This window comes from Cydia pomonella, chromosome 21 (assembly GCF_033807575.1).
Source record: "Cydia pomonella isolate Wapato2018A chromosome 21, ilCydPomo1, whole genome shotgun sequence".
NCBI lineage: Eukaryota > Metazoa > Arthropoda > Insecta > Lepidoptera > Tortricidae > Cydia > Cydia pomonella.
In genome coordinates this window covers 2,134,172-2,154,908 of record NC_084723.1, presented here as the reverse complement: position 1 = coordinate 2,154,908, position 20,737 = coordinate 2,134,172, and the positions used below count along the sequence as shown (strand labels likewise).

The window sequence follows — 20,737 nt, the reverse complement described above, 5'->3', positions numbered from 1 at the left end:
ATTAGTTCCAAATTTCCTTAAAGGCCATCAGCCTGATTCGAACTTTAAGATAAGTCAAGTATTGCACTCACGTCACTATTGACACTGACGTATTTATATCGTATCTAGACCTAATATTTGACGTATCTTAAAGTATGAATCGGACCGTATTTAAGTATGAATCGGGCCATATTTAAGTACCCACAGTGTCATTGTTACATTAATTTTAAATAAATAAATTATACTAACCAATGATTTCACAAATGGATTAATTGTTATGAAATAATTACTTACCTATTATAAAAAACCGGACAAGGGTTCCGTACTATTTAAAACGTATTAAAAAAAAAACTAGTTACTAGATCTCATTCAAACCAATTTTCGGTGGAAGTTTGCAGGGTAATGTATATTATATATTTTTTTAGCTTTATCATTCTGTTATTTTAGAAGTTACAGGGGGGGGGGGGGCACATTTTACCACTTTGGAAGTGTCTCTCGCGCAAACTATTCGGTTTAGAAAAAAAAGATATTAGAAACCTCAATATCATTCAGTTCTAAGTATGGGGAACCCCCAAAATTTTTTGTTTTTTTTTTTCTATTTTTGTGTAAAAATCTTAATGCGGTTCATAGAACTTACCAAGTTTGAACAGTATAGTTCTTATAGTTTCAGAAAAAAGTGGCTTTGACAGAAACGGACAGACAGACGGACATGACGAATCTATAAGGGTTCCGTTTTTTGCCATTTGCCTACGGAACCCTACAAAAGAAATATTTGCCAAAAACTTATTCGGTGTTCATTTCAACATTGTAAATGACGTCATTAATTATGTTTTTCATAAAATAAAACATAAAATAAACATATAGAAGGAATGGACTTCCAAAGATACTGAAAAAAAATCTTATGTTAGTTTTGGTATTATAAAATAAAAACTATGTGCGTCGTCAAACACCCATAGCGCATTATGTCCATAGACGACGGTGACCGCTTCCCATCCGGCGACTCGTCTGTTCGTTTACTGAGTAACACATAAAATAATCGGACAGACAGACGGACATGACGAATCTATAAGGGTTCCGTTTTTTGCCATTTGGCTACGGAACCCTAAACACTTGTCTACGGTTTCTAGTATTGTAGTAAAATTTAACACTCGCAACACAAAGTCCACAAAAGTCATGAGTGTAATGAATTTTACGATGAAGACGGATAGTTTCAAGGAAATTGCCTAGAACAAAATTACCTCCGACGTTTCGATGACAGCATTGTTTCCGTGGTCTCCAAGAAAGACTGACTAAAATTTACATTCAACATCTTCTATCTCTTCGAGTGGCGTCAACGAAAAAGCAAAAAGTAATAGTTAAATAGGTTTTACAAAATCTAATTTTGCCTCTAAATATGTCAACTCCTGATTAAATACTCACTATCGGCTAACAGTCTACTGGTTTTCACATCGACCCGTGAGTGGTGATCCGCCGTTTTACTGCCATTCGATCCACGGATTGAACGCCATTTGAAGGGCTGATTGCACGAGTTTTTCGAACTATCCGCACTTGGTTTTGTTTTGCGCGATAGGGAGGGTACTTAAAAAAGCGAGTTACTAAAAACACGTGAGTGTAAACCATAGAATTAGTTCAAGGGCGGGTAATGTTGAAACTTAACTATAAACAATTAAGTCCCGTTTTAACAACCGTCAACAAGTATGTTCCAAGAAAGGGTCTGCAATGTCCCCTCGCTTAAAGAATACAGGTCCCATTTCTATATTTGATTCCTTCTGTACAGTCAGCGTCAAATACTTTGTAGCAGTCAAAGTGGCCAAATAGTTCGGTACACCATACTAAATATAGGGTGTACCGAACTATTTGGCTACTTTGGTTGCTACAAAGTATTTGACGCTGACTGTACATCACTAGCTGGAGCTATCGCATGGAATCTAATTATGGACAGCGTGACACGAAATTTAGTGGCGGTGACTTCATCCAAGAGTATATTATGTAATGTAGACTACATTCTTATTTGTGGTGCTAAAAATATCAGTTTTATTGCAAATAACAGAATTTTATCTTTATTTATGATATTTGGTATGAATAAACTAGTAAAAAACAGGAAAATAAACACACAAAGATGAAAAATACTGCAACTAATAATTAATTAAAAATAATTCATATTTTTTGATTTGATCTTTCCTCTCTTCTTCTTTTTGCGTCGATAGTTCCAGACTCTATGTACTCATTTCTAGTATCAGTTAAGGTGAGGTTTTATTCGAAATGAAATGTCAAAAGCAAACAATGTGTTCAAATTCCGCAATGGCGGTTGTAACTTGCGGATCTTACAGAAAACCGCAGCCAAATAATACTAGACCCTACTCAGTGTTGTGTTCCTGCCGGTGCGTAAGGTTGCCAGAGCTCAACGAGGGTGCGCGGTGTTAGGGTCGGCAACGCGCATGAAACTCCCTTGGAGTTGCAGGCGTACATAGGCTACGGAGACTGCTTACCATCAGGCGAGCCGTATGCTTGTTTGCCACCGATGTAGTATATAAAAAAATGCGTGTAGGTATTCTGATATTGGGGACCTTTCTCCAAATTACATATATTATTAAACATAGAGACTATACATCTCTATTGTATTGTAGCAAAGATCTTCATAATGTAATGTTGACCCAGTTATTAGCTGTTGTATTTATAAATGTTGCTATGTATTTTTCATGTCACTATATGATGTTATGTATTGACTTGTAAACGAGCCCTTGAGGCCAAATTGCAGAATAAATTTTCAGCATTAAATTTTGATTTATGGTATGTCATGTCCATAATTAGGCATTAAAGCACTCGTGTGTGACTCACCTCATTTGTTTCATAACTTTACACGTATATTATAATGGCTATCATTATATAGCAGCTACATAAACTAGAGCAAAGAAAGAACGAGAGCAATCGATTGGTGGAAGTTCGTCAAAGAACAAGAACACTCGAAAGCTTTAATCAAAGGGATCAACAGCAAAACTGCTAAGGAGCTTCTAGGGCTCAAAAGACGCAAAACCTGCACGGTGACTAGAATATTGACTGGACACTGTAAGTTGAACAAACACATGTTTCAACTTGGAAAGAAACAAGATGCGACAAGCAGGTTCTACCAGGAGTCTAAGGAGACTGCGATGCACATTATATGTTCCTGTGGACCACTAATGTCGAAAAGAAGTACCTACTGAGGGCGGCATGTAAGTATTGCAACCATATGAGGTACAGATTATTACGGCCCTAAGAATCTGGAAGTTCCTGGATTCAACGGGCATTAGTAATGAACTTTAAAGGGGTGTCACAATGGATCACTGCCTGGTCGACGTGGCAATCAAAGGCCCATAATACCTCTAATAATAGATCAAAAATAAATAAAGAGATAATACATAAACTACTATTATCCGCACCATGATGGTAAAGTCTCACTGAAAATGTTTACTACACTCCAGTCCCTCGCGTCACATAAAGGTAGTTAACTGGGACGGGAACCAAGGGGTTGTAAAACAATATTATGGTAGCTTTTATCAAAGAATAGTATCTGGGAAACCGAGTTTTTCTCGGAAAACATATTAAAACTCAAAAATTTTGCGTTTCTGGGAATAAACTCACACGTACGTAGCAAATTTCATCGAAGTCGTTAGATCCCCGAAATATATAAGAATTGCTCGTTGAAAGGTACGAGATCGTTGAAAAGTTCGACAAATCTTGAATATAATTTGATATTTACCAGGTGAAGGAAAACGTCGTGAGGAAACGACACTAATCCCAACAAGGCCTAGTTTACCCTCTGGGTTGGAAGATCAGATGGCAGTCGCTTTCGTAAAAACTAGTACCTACGCCAAATCTTGGGATTAGTTGTCAAGCGGACCCTAGGCTTCCATGAGCCGTGACAATAAGCCGGGACAACGCTAGGAAGAAGACGAACGTTTATCGCAAACCATGGTACAAATAGTTAATCCAATAATAAATAGGATCCCATGGCACCCTGGTAGGGTATGGCAATTTTCTTAATACTATTACAATTTACACGTAAGTTTTAAACTAACTTAGAGCTTAGAATGTATTACTTTTCTAAATATATCTATCCTACGTTTCATCAAAAGTGTAATACGATCATGCATATACTCTTCAATAGTGTAAAATGCTTTTTCTGATAGAAAATCTTTTACTTCCCTACGCCGCGTACTCTTGTTAAATTCGAACAGTACCCCTAGTGTAACTTTGATCGACATCATAACGTGACGAACGCGTTTGCGTTAAGTCTCATTTTGTATAGGATTTTGAGTTTCCAAAACGTCCCGCTTGGCGCGCTCTTTCGAAATCCAATACAAAATGAGACTAAACGCAAACGCGTACGTCACGTTTGGAAATCGAATTTATTTACACTAGGGGTACAGGATGTATGTTGTTTTTGACGAAGGTTGTTATTTTTAATATGTACAGAGAAGGGAGAGTTAAAATGTGAAGGTGATATGTGTTTTGCAGCTGTCGGTTTGGGAAATATTAGTTAAAAATAAGGATGCATTTTTTTGTATTATAAATAGATTGCAAACCCTACTCGATGTACACGAAACCCATGCTATAAAGATTCTCGTGGAAACTATTTACCGCACTTCATTCCCTCGTGTCTCGTAAAATATAGTTAAATGGGATATGGGAAACCGAGGGGTTGTAAACGTATTGGTTGTTATTAAGAGGAAATAACACGTTTCTTCATTCAAACGGACTACGTTTACCATTACCCTTTTTTATACTACGTCGGGGGCAAACCTGAGACGGTGATTTTTAGGGTTCCGTAGCCAAATGGCAAAAAACGGAAGGGTTCCGTCATGTCCGTCTGTCTGTCCGATTCTGTCACAGCCACTTTTTTCCGAAACTATAAAAGCTATACTGTTCAAACTTGGTAAGTAGATGTATTCTATGAACCGCATTATGATGTTTATACAAAAATAGAAAAAAAACAATAAATTTTGGGGGTTACTTAGAACTGAAACTCAAAAAATCTTTTTTCATCAAACCCATACGTGTGGGGTATCTATGGATAGGTCTTTAAAAATGATATTGAGGTTTCTAATATCATTTTTTTTCTAAACTGAATAGTTTGCGCGAGAGACACTTCCAAAGTGGTAAAAAGTGTGTCCCCCCCCCCCCCGTAACTTCTAAAATAACAGAATGAAAAATCTAAAAAAAATATATGATATACATTGCCATGCAAACTTCCACCGAAAATTGGTTCGAACGAGATCTAGTAAGTAGTTTTTTTTTAATACGTCATAAAAATAAAAAAAAAAAAATTTTTTCATCAAACCCATACGTGTGGGGTATCTAAGGATAGGTCTTCAAAAATGATATTTAGGTTTCTAATATCATTTTTTTCTAAACTGAATAGTTTGCGCGAGAGACACTTCCAAAGTGAAAAAAAGTGTGCCCCCCCCCTGTAACTTCTAAAATAACGGAATGAAAAATCTAAAAAAAATATATGATATACATTACCATGCAAACTTCCAACGAAAATTGGTTTGAACCAGATCTAGTAAGTAGTTTTTTTTAATACGTCATAAATGGTACGGAACCCTTCATGGGCGAGTCCGACTCGCACTTGGCCGCTTTTTCCACTTATAATTTGTTTCTAAGCTTTAAATGTGTAGTAAACTTAAATTCTTAAGAATAACATATAATCATTGTCGTGACCAACTGCAATTAAAGGTAACACTAAACATATAGAATGTGATACAACACATAATATAACTACTACTGGACCAATTGGTACATGTATCGCGTTTCGCTTAACAAATTGGCTAAATTATGACTTATTGCCGCACAACATGTTCCGTTAATTAATAGTCGACGGCGTATTTTGATACGCAAAATATGATATGGATGTATAACGTGCCAACGAGGATTGCGTATGATTTTATCTACGCATTTTTGAGGCCAAAAGAGGGGAAAAAAATTATATGAAGTAAAGCTATTTCGCAAAAAGCATTTTTATCTTTTTTTGAATGTACATAAAAAGTAAATGTAATTATAACTATCACTTTTATTTTTTTATACTACGTCGGTGGCAAACAAGCATACGGCCTGCCTGATGGTAAGCAGTATCCGTAGCCTATGTACGCCTGCAACTCCAGAGGAGTTACATGCGCGTTGCCGACCCTAACCCCCTCCCACCCTCGTTGAGCTCTGGCAACCTTACTCACCGGCAGGAACACAACACTACTACTACTACTACTTAAAATGAACAAGTTTTTTTTTGTAGTTTCATTTATACAAAGTGTTACTTATCACTGTTAATATAAGAATAATTCAGACTAGGCTCCATCATAGCAACATCGCTATCAGACGGGCGTTTTGCACTAAGAAACAATATTTTTTTTATTGTTATAAACTTTGAAACTAGGCGAATGCGAAAAAAGGCGAATTCCAGAAAAGTTTATGGTCATGAATATTTCTACACAGTTAAAATTTTTCTGATTCTTCTTGAGCAGTAAATAGCGGCCCAATCCGAACAAAGCTTATAAGATGTCACAGCGATACGATACCAATCTGTCAGTGTCGGAAGTGACATTTCTTCAACCAGACACGTCAGTTTTTGACACTGACAGCTCGGTGTCGTATCGCTCTAACATCTTATAAGCATTGTTCGAATTGGGCTGATAGGAGGGAGCACCACTCACCGACACAAGAATCAAGTTATTATCTTATTTACCGTTTCTGAATATACCTCTTGGGTAGTAACCGAGCTGTTGACATCTCGTACCTGGGCGACCGAGCTTTGCTCGGTTATAACTATTTATTGTAATATGGTGGTGTATAGGTGATAATCTTAACTAATTTTTTTTTACTTAATTAAACTTGTCTAAAACAATAAAAAAAATATATATATATAAACTTGTACATATAAAAAAAAAAACAAAAGTTAGTCACCGGGCGAGATTCGAACCCGTAACACTCGTTTAGCAGTCCGCGTCTTAACCCGCTGGACCAGACGGACAGTGGCCGGCAACACGAAATTAGCGACCATATTCTGCGTCGAAAGAAAAACGCATGAAAACTCAAAAACACGCGTTTTCCCAAACATAAGACTAATCTAGATCGATTGTTTACCCCCAAAAACCCCCATATACCAAATTTCAGCAAAATCGTTAGAGCCGTTTCCGAGATCCCGGAAATATATATATATATACAAGAATTGCTCGTTTAAAGGTATAAGATATAGAAACATAATGAATGAATGAATGAATGAATGAATATTTTTATTTCATGTAACACATGTACACATATTTTTATTAGTAGAACTTACAAAATAAGGGGTTAGTAGGTACAGCAAACACTAATTTAAAATAAAACAACACTGATGGGGGAATGCAATCCCTCACAGGTGCGACAAGTAGGGACAGTCAACCCTATCCGCTATCATTCGTAGGATGCTGTTGGGACTGCCACGTACCCGGCGCACCATAATAACTGCCTGCTGCGCGTGATAATAACTACTAGTACAGGATGATCAGCATGGTTCCATTTTTATCACTTGTCACTATGCCCCTCACTTTCGCACTAACATACTTGTTAAATGTGACAGGCGTGATGACAAATGATAAACAGCGGACCATCTTAGCCCTACAGGTCTTGTTATTGATATGATGATTATTATAATGTAATGTTTACCCAGTAGGGATAAGATGGTCGGCTCTTTATCATTTGTCACCATGCCTGTCACGTTCTGACAAGTTAGTAAGTGAAGGGCATAGTGACAAGTGATAAAAATGGAACCACGATGCCACTGCAGGTATTGGCTTTTGTATTTATACAATGTTTTTATGTATTTTCATGTCACTATATGATGTTACTATACATTTTGTATTGACTTGTAAAAGACCCCTTGACCCCTAATTGCAGAATATTTTTTTGAATTTTATTGATTTACAAATACGAATACCTGGGGCCTATTGAATAATAAGATACAAGCTGATATTTATTTTATATGTAATTTTTTTTTTTTTTCAATACAAGGGCGGAAAGTAGGAAATTCGCAACAACTGATTACGACCGAAGGGAGTGTTTTAAATCGACACGAGTTGCGAATTACCTATTCGCATTATACAACGTTTTACTGTACATATTATGATGCTTTAAATTTTTGACATAGGCACGGAAAGTGCTTATTTCCGCACTAGTGCCGGGAAAGTAGTACCGTACCTAATGTAAAATCACTAATAGTATAACCTTGTATTTTATTATGCGATCCGGCTCTGCTCTTTAATGCACAGCTCAAGGAAGAAAATAATACAGAACGCAAAAAGAGCAACACACGTAGAAAGATAACGCTAAAAGGCAAACTTTATTTCATGTTCTGTGTATTTTTTTAGCTTTATGGGGTAGGTATTTTAAAGAATATTTACTTTATCCTTTTTCAAGTCCTTTCGATCGAATCGATTTTTATTTTGACACTCATTCGGAAAACTTCATTCGTCAACAGGAATGAGAAATTCACTTGTAAACTAAAATATTATTATAGAACAAAAGTACTAATGGCCCTAATATCTCTCCTCTATTACAGCATCATCACTGTAACTATTGCATGTTAGTATAAGTTACAAGTAGTTATAACTGTTTAGTGTATTAGATCTTCTTTCTTACTTTTTTTGTTTTCTAATGTGGTGCTGTTTGTAGATGGTTTTGCAATAAACGTTTTTCTATTCTATTCTATTCTAATATAGAACCCTGAGGAGATCCTTGTTTTACAACAGTTTTTTTTATTGAGAAGATCTACAGCGTTTACAATAAATAATATCCAAAAAACATAAGTACTTATAAGCATAGCCAATAACAGAACTCCCTGGAATTTACACAAAATAAAATATCATCTGTGAGTAGACTTGTGACTTGTGCTGTACAAGAATTGTAAATATAAATTAAATTGTAGATCTTTAAGATACAAAGAAAAAGATAATATAAAATGAAAAATAGTAACTGAAACCTGGGAAATTTCCTAAAATGTGTAGATAAAGTTCTAATTTTGCCAGTATCACTCTACGAAAAAATTAAAACTCCTACTTTCCTATGAAAATATTTTTAGTTTCACTTGGGTAGTTTTTTATTAGCTCCATTCAATATATTATACAATTAAAGGATGTCTACATACTATCAAAAGCGTATTCTTTATAGTATTCCAATTTTAAAACAACCATTTTATGATCCACACAATCAAATGCATTTGCATGATCGCTACAATAGTCCTGTGTAGTCATTCCTGTTAGTCAAATCAGTTTCTTTTTTCGAACTGTCCAAACGATTTGCCACTATGGAATTGATATGAAAACAGCACAACTGACGTCACGGTCAAGTCACCTACTTTTTTAGTTTTATCCGATTTATTGAATAGATATTGTGTCGAAAAATAGCTGCTGTCTAAGTTTTTCTAATAATTTTCGAGTGCTTTATTTCGTGGATGATGTGTAATAATTTATTTTAAATACAGGAAATATTTCTATTAAAAAGGTACCTATTATAATTTATCTTCACCATGTCTATGCAAAAAGCTCTCAAAAGGCTTTCAAGCTAAAAGCACATCGAGCACCTTTGACAGTCGCTAATGCAGGAAACCGCAAGTAATGAGAACTTCGCTTGTTAGCGAGTATAAGGAATTAGGTTACAATAATGTTCTTCGAAGATTAAAGTTACCAGATACGAAATAGGACCACGTTGTTATATCTGAATATCGTTACTACGTGAGATGATACTTTATAGGGGGCTATAAGAAACAAAACTTGAGACGGAAGATTTGGCCTACGCGCAGGTTTTTGCCTTTTATCGCAATTACTCTGAAAATATTATATTGTTTAAAATTTTGCTTATCAAATGCATCGGCTAGTCACTAGCTATTTTATAATAACATTAAACAGCTATTTTATAAAAACATAATAACATTAAATAGAACGAAAACATCTTTTATTTTCATTTGAATATTAAATAAATATCCTGTATACTAATACAGGATATTTATTTAATATTCAAATGAAAATAAAACATGTTTTCGTTCTATTTCTATTGAAACAACTTTCACCTTTTAAGGTTCTTCTTGGAGTTTGCTATCGCAAACATAGTCTAGTTTTGGAGTGAATTTTTTCTTGCCATTTGTCAAAAAAACAAAAATGCAAACTCTTGACTAAAGAGAAAAAAAATTACAACTGTGCGTTTCCCTTCTTAAATATTTAGTTTGACACGATCATAAGTTTGAGCCTTCAAAATTCCTTTTGAATCTATGTATTAGTGACCCAGTCACGCGAATAACGTTATTAAGTTCGTGCCATCCATGATGACGCGCAGATTTGTCAAATCTAACCTTTAATAACATGACAATATGAGTCAAGGCCTCGTCGTGAATGACACGATCTATAATGAACTAATATTAAATATAAATTCCTTGTGGGTCTGTTCCTAAAGTATTTTCATTACTCCAAGCGATATTAGTTAGGAAGAACTTTGAGAGCTTTCAATAACTTCATTCAGGTACACGTGTATCCTTTAAATACCACATTGTTTAGGGAAATTTAATGATAATGTAAAGTGGAAAATATAATAGAATATGTAGAATAAAATTATTTTTATTCATAAACACAAACAAGACAAATTATAGAATATAACAAAACCATAGAATGTATAAAGTGCCACGAAATGTAATGTAAGTTACTGGTGGCTTCCAGCGCTGATCTTCCGATGAGACCATCAAGTGAGAACAATCACGGAAGGTAACAGACAAGAAGAAGAAAGACATAAAATAACAATAGAGTGAACAAATGGTCAAATAGGAAAAAGTTACATAACAAGAAGATACAACTTAACGACAAAATTAAATAAGGATTATATATGAAATAATGGTGGACCCACACTGGCTGTTTTATAACGTTATAAAACATCGTGTGACATGGACATCATGATAGGTTTGATAGTGTCCTATTATATCCATAGAAAATAAATCTACTCTGCAGACATTGTCATGTTTTGAAGAATTGCATGTTATTAGAGAATTGTTGAAGTGATATTTTGAACTATAGATATTTATACAGCACTGCACAAACTTTAGAAACATAAAACTAATTCTTTGGATTCCACTCACGTGTTTTTAGTCTCTCGCGCGGTTTCGGAGAGCCTAGGTCTCCTTTCTCCAGCACTAACAGTGCCAGCAGCGTACTTTAGAAACCTGAAGCAGTAACAATAAGAAAGCCCATTTTTTATTTGGGGACAATCTTATGGCTCCTCTACACGATGGCCCAGCGCAGGCCAGTCCAAGGGACGCATTTATGCGTTAGAGGGAGCAAGTGATATTGCTATCTCATTTCACCGCATAGCTGCGTCCCTAGGACTGGCATACTAAACAGCCCCAAACTAAACAAAAATCTGTGTTCATCACACAAATGAATGGCCTTACCGGAATACCTGGGACTATCGGCTTCATAGGCAGGGTCACTACCCACTAACTCAGACTGGGGCCAATTTCTCAAACGGTATTAGACTAATATTATTAGTCTACGAACTATCAAGTCGTATGGGTTACCATGACAACACACTAATAATACCGATCGAGAAATGAGCCCCAGATCGTCCATATTACCTGAATATTAATAATAAATGTGCGTAAGACAATTCATTACAAATTACCAACTCACCATGGATGTGACATAAACAACTAAGCAGAATCTTATTAACAAAATGTTATAACTCCGTTCAAGTAACCAGAATATAACTACCTTTCTTCTATTAGATGGTTATATTGATTATATTGAACAAAATGTCATAACTCTATTGCATTCATGGTACGCTTCGGCCTTTTTCGTAATAAGATAGTTCTACTGAACGAAATAATGTATTTAACTCGCTTTGAATTTGGGACCTTTTAGTTATAGGATGGTTATCGACTAAAGTCGTTGAACGAATAAATTAGATAGATTATTAATATATTAATCTCATGGTATCAATAATACCCATTAATGCGATAAATTTGGTGTAGGTAATAAGAGTAAACATAGTATTGTATTACTTAGTACAGACGTTGTGAATATTTGAATAGAATAGAAATAGTTTATTCATGGCAAAAATATACAAATAGAAAGAGGAACAAAAACAAACTTATATATAACATTACAACGTATAACATTACATTACATGACACATATTAGCCACGAAATGGTCCCGACTCAGCATGGTGTGTTGGTGCATTTGGTATTTTCTTCGTATTTATTTTCAAATTAGTTTTCTTTTTGTAATGCTTACACTCTAATAATAGAAAATAAGAATTGATGTAGTCACATCGGTAAGTAAAATTGGTAATGGTTATTTTTATTTACCCAATGTAAATTTTTCGTTGTATCAAAATATGTGTTGTCATTATCAATATTTTTTTTTATAATATGTATAACTTCTCTATTCGAGTAAGCCAATGATTGTCATGCATAGATAGTTAAATCAATAACAGACATGTTTATGTTTTTCTTTTTGTCTGTCTCTCACTTTCGTTTTCTCAAATATTTTATCGTTTACCGTTGCATCCTCAACAACTACTTGAATCCCAAGTATCCCAAGATCCACGAAGTTTTAAATGAACAAGAAAATCTAATAAAGAACTTCCTCAAGCTCGAATACAGTTTTAAACTCACAGTGAACTGAATCGCAATGCACTTATTACGCCCTATTTATCCTCGGTTTCATTCAAAAGTTTTGATTGGACGAAATAAAGAGGAAATTGCGCATTAGAATACGTCCGGCGCGCGTGGATAGGCTGGAAACGACAAAGTGTTTTGGAACGAAGTTCCTAATCGGACGGTTGGCGGATGGGAACTAGGCAAAAAAAGTGTAAGATTTTCCGTCACGCCGTTTTGATCAAATTCTTTCTCGAGAACAAGTAGCCTAATTTCGCCGACTTACGTATATCCTACAGTGGTGCACTTGGCAAATAGCTGCTTAGAAAGAGGTGATAACAGCGACGATCCGGGTTCAATCCCCGGACGTGTACGAAGATATCACTTCTTGTATTTTTTTACACTTGAATTTTATATTTTATTAAAGAGGTTGTCTTGTAAATATAATTGTATGGTAGGTCCTTTTTTTATGACCTAAACTTAGAAGTTTAAGCCTTATTAGAAAATGTTAATAGCAATTACCGCCAGTCATAACTTTGTACATTGTGTGGTGGTAGTCATTTTTCATAAGGACATGGAAAACTGTCACTGTTACTGGGTTTGATTAGGTGTGACAAAATGCATAAACATTACAATCATTTATTTGTTCTATTCGAATAGCGTATTTAATGCTGATTCCAGTGATATATGCTTCAATATATATTTTTATACATAGATAAGCTTAAAAGTTGAATTTGTAATATTCACTAAATCCGCGCTGACCACCCAACGGGGCCACGCCACTTGACTACTTTTCACGTTTTCGCTGCCTTCACTTGAAGGGATATGATTATTAATTTTCTCCAGTTTTTTGGCAAATTTAAATAGGTAGGCTCTTCTTGCATTACCTACTTTAGCTCTAAGATAGTTTTCCACTAGAGCTGATTCGTTTATATCCTTTTGACAGTAAATAAATAAATAAATATTTATTTCGGACAATATGTATTCCTTAGGTACAACGAATACACCTTGTAATTAATAATACATTAAAATTATTATTTTTTAATTAAAATTCACACATATCACTAAAATTTAAATCGTAAATTTTCAAATTAGAATTAAAATATCATTTAAATTACAATTAAATTGAATCACAAATAATCATTCATGTGAAAGCATCACAGCTTGTTAATTTAGGCACCTGCAATATTTCACGGACCGAATATATAGGTCATACTGAGCAACTTTTACTATGAAATCCACCACCACATCGGAAATCGAGAAATAATAATAAAAATATTGGACAAAACTGCTTTGAAACGTTTTTGTAACGCAGTGGAAGTTTTCTTAGGATATAATTATGATGAAATTGTGCTTATTATGTAATAAACAGGAAACTATCTATCCACCTTATATTATCAAAAACTAACGCAAAATAAAATCGACAACAAAAAATGCTCTAATAAAGAAGAGACGTTTTCCTGATAGATTTTTGTACATTGAACCGCCTGTTGCTATCTCTATTGCACGTGCATAACTATCTTGCTGTCAATCTCGCACAGTGACATTGACAACCGGCTTCATGGATAGGACAGCTATATAATTATGCGCGCGCAACAGAGATAGCAATATACGAAAATCTATCTAGAAAGCGTCTCTGCTTTACTATACATATGGGAACGCTTCAATATTTCATAATATTAAGGCAATTTATACTACAGCGGACACATTTGTTTACAAAAACTTCAGCTGCCACACACTAATGGATTAGTGGTTTACAACTATCAAGAGAAAATATACACGCACCGTCAATAATATGTTCACAATTTTAGACCTTACTACGTTGTAATACTGCGAAGAATGCATACATATATTTGACATTCTAGTACTAGATTTAACCAAAGCAGTAAAGGATGAAAAATCTATCGTATTTTATCTGAGCGAGGGTTCAATTTCGTAAAATATGTTTTAAAATTGGTGTAGGTAACTGAGATATTCAGTATTGTATCGACACCTGGCGTAGAACGGCAAATAAAAGCGATACTCAATACATATATACTCCCAAGATACATTTATTATAAAGTATTGTCAGCGGGGATACATTAGAGCGTTCGGATATTCTCGGCTAGGTTCGGCTTTTTTTTAACGATAAAAGAGGCACTATAGCCCGATAGCCCGATAGCCCGAGCCCTCTTGCACATGAGAGGAGGCCTGTGCCCAGCAGTGGGACGTATATAAGCTGAATTATTATTATTATTATTAAAAGAGGCAAACGATGATTCACATGTTGGTGAGCAATTATCGTTGCATGCGTTGCGGGCGTTAAAAATAGGAGAACGCTATTTTCTTAGAGGTTTGAAGGTCGTATTGGTCCGCAAAATAGCTTTTGCCCCATCTTTACAAGCATCATGATAAACTTAGAAACATTCAATTAAACATTTCCAATTAAAAATTGTAAAAATGGGGTCCCAGCGCGCACAAGTTTTTACAGAAATCGCGAAGCGTCTGTTTAACGGAACTGATGACCCGAGAGCTCTGCTGCGGATTCCTCGCATAACGTATCAGTATTGCGATACAACGAGGAAATGCCGCCAGCACCCTAGGTACAATGCCTCAAGGTCCTATTTCGGATTTAAGCTATAGTTATAGTAATCCTCTGTATATATCTATTATGTATATTGTTGTGTTAAATAAATGATTACAAAAACAGCCAGAGGACGACGTAGACCCCCGCTACTTGGTGGACAAAAGTACAAAAGGAGATGAAACAGGATAGCCTAACTACGCAGACAACCCAGAACTGTGCCCCTAGTGTAAATTTAGTCGATAGCGAAACGTGACGTACGCGTTTGCGTTAAGTCTCATTTTGTATGGGTTTTTGAACAGCGCGCCAAGCGGGACGTTTTGGAAAGTCAAAAATCTCATACAAAATGACACTTAACGCAAACGCGTACGTCACGTTTCGCTGTCGAAAATATTTACACTAGGGGTACAGAGCTCTCTGGCGCAAACGTTTAAGTAGACCTGACCCCAGAAGGGCTGGGAAGGGTTGGCCAAAGAAGAGACAAAAACACAAAATCTGTCAAAATTACCTTATAACAAACACAGCCTTACACCTTTCCTGAATTCCTCCAACACGTCGCATGTTTAAAATACCGGGTCACAAATTTAAATTCAGCCTCCCTTTTTACAATGGAAATAAATCTCGTTCTTTCAGTCGCGTGAAAACAAGCGTCGTGCAAATTTCATTTCCACACGCAAGGCGGGAAAAGGGTTACCAGAGCGAATTTCAAAAGCCCTGATAATGTGATTCGTGAAGCTGATGTTTTGTCACCACGGTATTTGATTTTACATAATAGGAATCTGTTTGATGAAGCGCTGGTAGCGGTAAGAGCGTGTGACTTGCAATCCGGAGGTCGCGGGTTCAAACTCCGGCTCGTACCAATGAGGTTTTCGGAACTTATGCACGAAATATTATTTGATATTTACCAGTCGCTTTTCAGTAAAGAAAATATGAGGAAACGGGACTAATCCCAATAAGGCCTAGCTTAGCCTCTGGGTTGGAAGGTCAGATGTCAGTTGCTTTCGTAAAAACTAATTGCGTAAATACTTGGGATTAGTTGCCAAGCGGACCCCAGGCTCCCATGAGCCGTGGAAAAATGCCGGGACAACGTGAGGAAGATGAAGAACCTGTTTAATGGCTATTATTTCTAGTTATAAAATAAAAACATTAAGAACGACTCACGCTAGAATGATCTGGGTCCGGGCCGAAGCGCCCGATACTTCAGGTTGTCTATAGAAAGCAACACGTGATCACAGTTAACTCATGATAAAAAAACGAAGTATCAGTCGCCTTGGTCCAAACCCGGACCACTCTAACGTGCGTCATATTTAAACGACTAGCGTAATTTTATTCCAGAAAATAGCTTCGCATTTTTTTTAGTTTGTAACTATCAACCTTACCATTCTCCAGTAATAAACTTAAATGTTTATTATCGGAATTTACACACACATTCATGTAGCAACTCTCTTCTTATATGGCTAACGAAAGTAACTCAACCACACTACACAACCCAAACCACGAGTCAAATGAGAAAAGGTCACGTTTTAAGTTGGTCAGAAACATGTGATTCTGATGTATCACGATGATATTATATAACTATAGACAGTATATAAGGGGAAGTTTGAAAGTAGCACCGGTAGCGGAGAAGATAAGGAGTGGTAGGTTAGCGTGGTATGGGCATTTAATGAGGAGGGATGAATGCCTTGTAGGCAAAAGAATGTTAGGAATGAATGTTGATGGACCTCCGTCCCAAGCGGATGGTAGACCCAAAAACAATTGATGGATTGTGTGAAAGAGGATATGAGAAAGAAAGGAGTGAGTTCTGAGGTGACGAAAGATAAAGGAGAAAAGAAGAGAAGAACATGTTGTGCCGACCCCATATACCGTGGGATAAGGACAGGAGGAAGTAGAAGACAGGTTATACTCATACATAAGGAGAATAAAAATTAATTCCATATTTAATTATATACCTACAAAGAAATCTGTTATTTTTGATTAATTTTCGCATTCCATTCATCTTTGTCATACTTGTTCTTAAACATAAGCCTAGTCTCTTTCGGTTTGTGGAAATTCGTTAGCTTGTCCACATCTCCCACTTGCCAGGCGCGACTAAAGGAAACTTGTACAATTTGTACAAGGTGAGCGCTTCAATTTTGGAATGCCTACAACCTATCTTTAGTTATAATATCATTCATTTATCATAGCTTAATGTTTGTAGCTATTATATATGAAATACCGTCAAAAGTCAACTTTGTCCGCGTTTTCGAAAAAACACATTTTCTTTAAAAATCCATCGATGATTTATTTTTCCTGCCTTGTACAGTCAGCATCAATTGTAGCGGATGAAACAACGCGCCAAACAAGTATCTGATATTCCGGATAACTTTTCCAAATATTGAAAAATCTCTAAAATGTACGTTTAAAAGTATATCTTATAACATCTTAATTGTTCTACATATAGAACCACCACATTTTGTTAAGCTGTTACACAATGGTAGATACTTTTGAAACCTTGTTTGATCCGCTACTTTTGATACTGACTGTACATCTATTGTGATCATACTTTTTTGGCTATTTTGCTGGCGGGAGTTATCCCAAGTTGAATATTAGATTCGAATATATTTCAGGAATAATTGTAACACATGGCCACCCGGGGCGGTGAATAAAGGGTTTTCGCGTCGTTTTTAACGCCCTTATATCTTGTTACATTTGATCTTTAAACAGGTTACTCGTGATGTACGAAATAAGATCTGAACATGTTTAATACATTTATTTACTTTTCTGTTAATGAGATATTTATTTTCAAAGACTGGAAGTTTTAACAAATATTCGTTACGTTGTGCAACGTACACGTTGCAGAAATACACCCTTGAAATTAATGGTGATTAAAAAACACGGTATAACGGTGTATAAGCTTAAATTAACTTATTAATTATTATATTAAAAAGTTTAAGTCACAATTTACAAATGATTTTATCAAAATGTAAATATTTATTTTCCTTTTTATTGTGGAACGTACAGTCAGCATCAAAAGTAGCGGATGAAACAACGCGCCAAAAGTATCTGATATTCCAGATAACTTTTCCAAATCCAGATAAATTTCTAAAATTCGCGTTCAAAAGTATATCTTTTACAGTCTTAGTTGTTCTATATTAAAGACATCACTTTTTGTTAAGCTGTTACAGAATGGTAGATACTTATGAAACGTTATTTGATCCGCTACTTTTGATGCTGACTGTACCACATTATAATCTATAAATTGTATATACAGATCAACAATAAATAAATATTATAGGACATCATCAACACACACAACAATCAATCATCAGTCACAATGAAAAAATCAACGATGATATATGTTAAGGTTATAAATCTTAAATTGCAGATGTCGCTAGTGACATTATCCAAGTTGCAATGGTTAAATTCGCGGTAAATGACGGATGGTCAGCTGGCGCAATTGGTAACGCATTGGACCTGCAATCCAAAGATGTGGGTTCGAGTCCCACGTTGACCAGAGTTGATCATTGTTGATTTTTTAAGTGTGATTGATATGGTTTATGCGTCGTTGGACTAAAAGTAAATATGGCGATGTATAAAAATGTCTACTTGCATAAGTTCGTGCGTATATAATTTCGACGAAGTATAAAAATGTGCATCTGTACATTAGACCAAATATAAATATGTTGCGGCACTAAGATAAGACTTAGACATTTGTATACTTTGAAAGTAGTCATTTTTATATTCCGACTTGATAAGACTTAAACATTTTGAAGTATTGGCTTTCTAATACTCGGACCAATTTTTATTTTATATGTAGACATTTTTATACATCGCCATATTTACTTTTAGTCCAACGACGCATAAACCATTGATATCTGTATATACAATTTATAGATTTTATCAAACAATTTAAATTAACATCTCGAAAAAACAAAATATTTGTGAAACATTTTATTACTAACTGGAAGATTATTTCCAGATAGAAATAAAAAGTTTCGCATTTCTGAGCCTAAATTAAGTTACTTTCTCAAAGGCACCGGCATCGGCATTCTAATTCTCTAACTCTATTTCGGAGATAGTCAATATTTTTTTCTGCTAAAGCTCCTAGGAGCGTGTACACTTGCCATAAGGTCTGTTTACTTATTGGTTGGTATTAAGAAGTTTGTACATTTGCTACTAAACGGACGGTTTATCTATGTTTGAAATGATATTGATATCTCATAGTTTACATGTTTTTTGTTGACTTAAATTATAATGGCCACAGCTTACACATGGTTACAGCTGCAACGCTATACGCTTAAAATTTTTTTTGAAAAAAAAAATCTAATTTGTGAAAATTAACTATGTCAATTAGTATCATTCAATATACTCAGCTATATCCTGAAATAAACAGTTTTAAAAACAATATAGAGCTTTGAGTGAGCAGAGGGCTGGCCAATATTTTGCTCAGTGGGTCAACATTGCTATCAAGAGAGGCAATACGGCCAGCATTATGAGCACCTGCATCCTACCAAGTGATCACGACTTAGGGCAATTTTTTTTTATTTATAAAATTAAAATTTTAATTTATTTAGTTTTATTATGTTTTCACCAACTTGTTCCTATATAATTATACACGTAGTTTGAAAAAAAACTTTAAAATAAATATTTTTATTTTTGAATTTTGTAGTATTATTACCAGAACAATTCAGTACATTTGTTCGATAGCGTAACGTGACATACGCATTTGCGTTAAGTCTCATTTTGTATGGGATTTTGAGCTTCCAAAACGTTCCGCTTGGCGCGTTGTTTCTAAATCCCATACTAAATGAGACTTAACGTAAACGAGTCCGTCACGTCACGAAATCGAATAAATTTATACTAGGGGCTCAGTATTTTGAATTAGTTAAGTAGAGTATTATTTCGTCACCTTAATAAGTAAGTAAGTAAGTAAGTAAATATTCTTTATTGCACCAACAATTATACATTTTACATAATATTGTTTATATTGTTTATTGTTGTTATACATACATACCAGCACTTACAGATATACCTTACGTGTTAATAATGAATTTAATGGATAAATTAACATTTTACTAAGCAGATTAGTGTAAGTAGTTATGTTGCCTAAAAATTATATTGCTTAGTCGTCTTTATAACAGATAGATTTTTATTTAATAGTGTAAAATTAATGGTACAAACAATCATATAAAATAGCTACTTATATTAAAATTAAAAACTAATCTAAATTAAAATATATCTAAATAAGGTCCCCGCGGCATTGCATACAGATTGTATACCAATTAATTTGCGTTAATTAAGTGCGCTAGTTCCGGTCAAGAGGCATTTGATTAATACCTCTTCATTATGTTAATACTATACATGCATGTATTTAAGTATTTATAGTATGTTATACATTTATTATACCGTTTTCACTTTTCACAGATATTTGATAGGTATTTGTATATTACATATATCGTTGTCTGAGTACCCACAACACAAGCCTTATTGAGCTTACTTAGGGGCTTAGTCAATTTGTGTAAGAATGTCATATTTTACCTTTTATGTGTACTTGACATTTGGTGAC

General features: G+C 35.0%; 2 protein-coding genes, 1 long non-coding RNA gene and 1 other non-coding gene across 5 annotated transcripts in view; 3 read left to right on the top strand and 1 right to left on the bottom strand.

The window, feature by feature from the left end:
* Positions 1-20,737, bottom strand: part of LOC133529539 (uncharacterized) — a 408,510-nt gene that overhangs the window by 81,207 nt on the left and 306,566 nt on the right. The window lies entirely within an intron of this gene.
* Positions 1-20,737, top strand: part of LOC133529557 (uncharacterized) — a 469,399-nt gene that overhangs the window by 178,118 nt on the left and 270,544 nt on the right. The gene's annotated exons all lie outside the window — the stretch shown is intronic.
* LOC133529545 (octopamine receptor beta-2R-like) overlaps positions 1-20,737 on the top strand; it is a 312,683-nt gene that overhangs the window by 273,176 nt on the left and 18,770 nt on the right. The gene's annotated exons all lie outside the window — the stretch shown is intronic.
* Positions 18,614-18,685, top strand: Trnaa-ugc (transfer RNA alanine (anticodon UGC)). Its single transcript has one exon. It is a non-coding gene; the product is annotated as a tRNA-Ala (tRNA).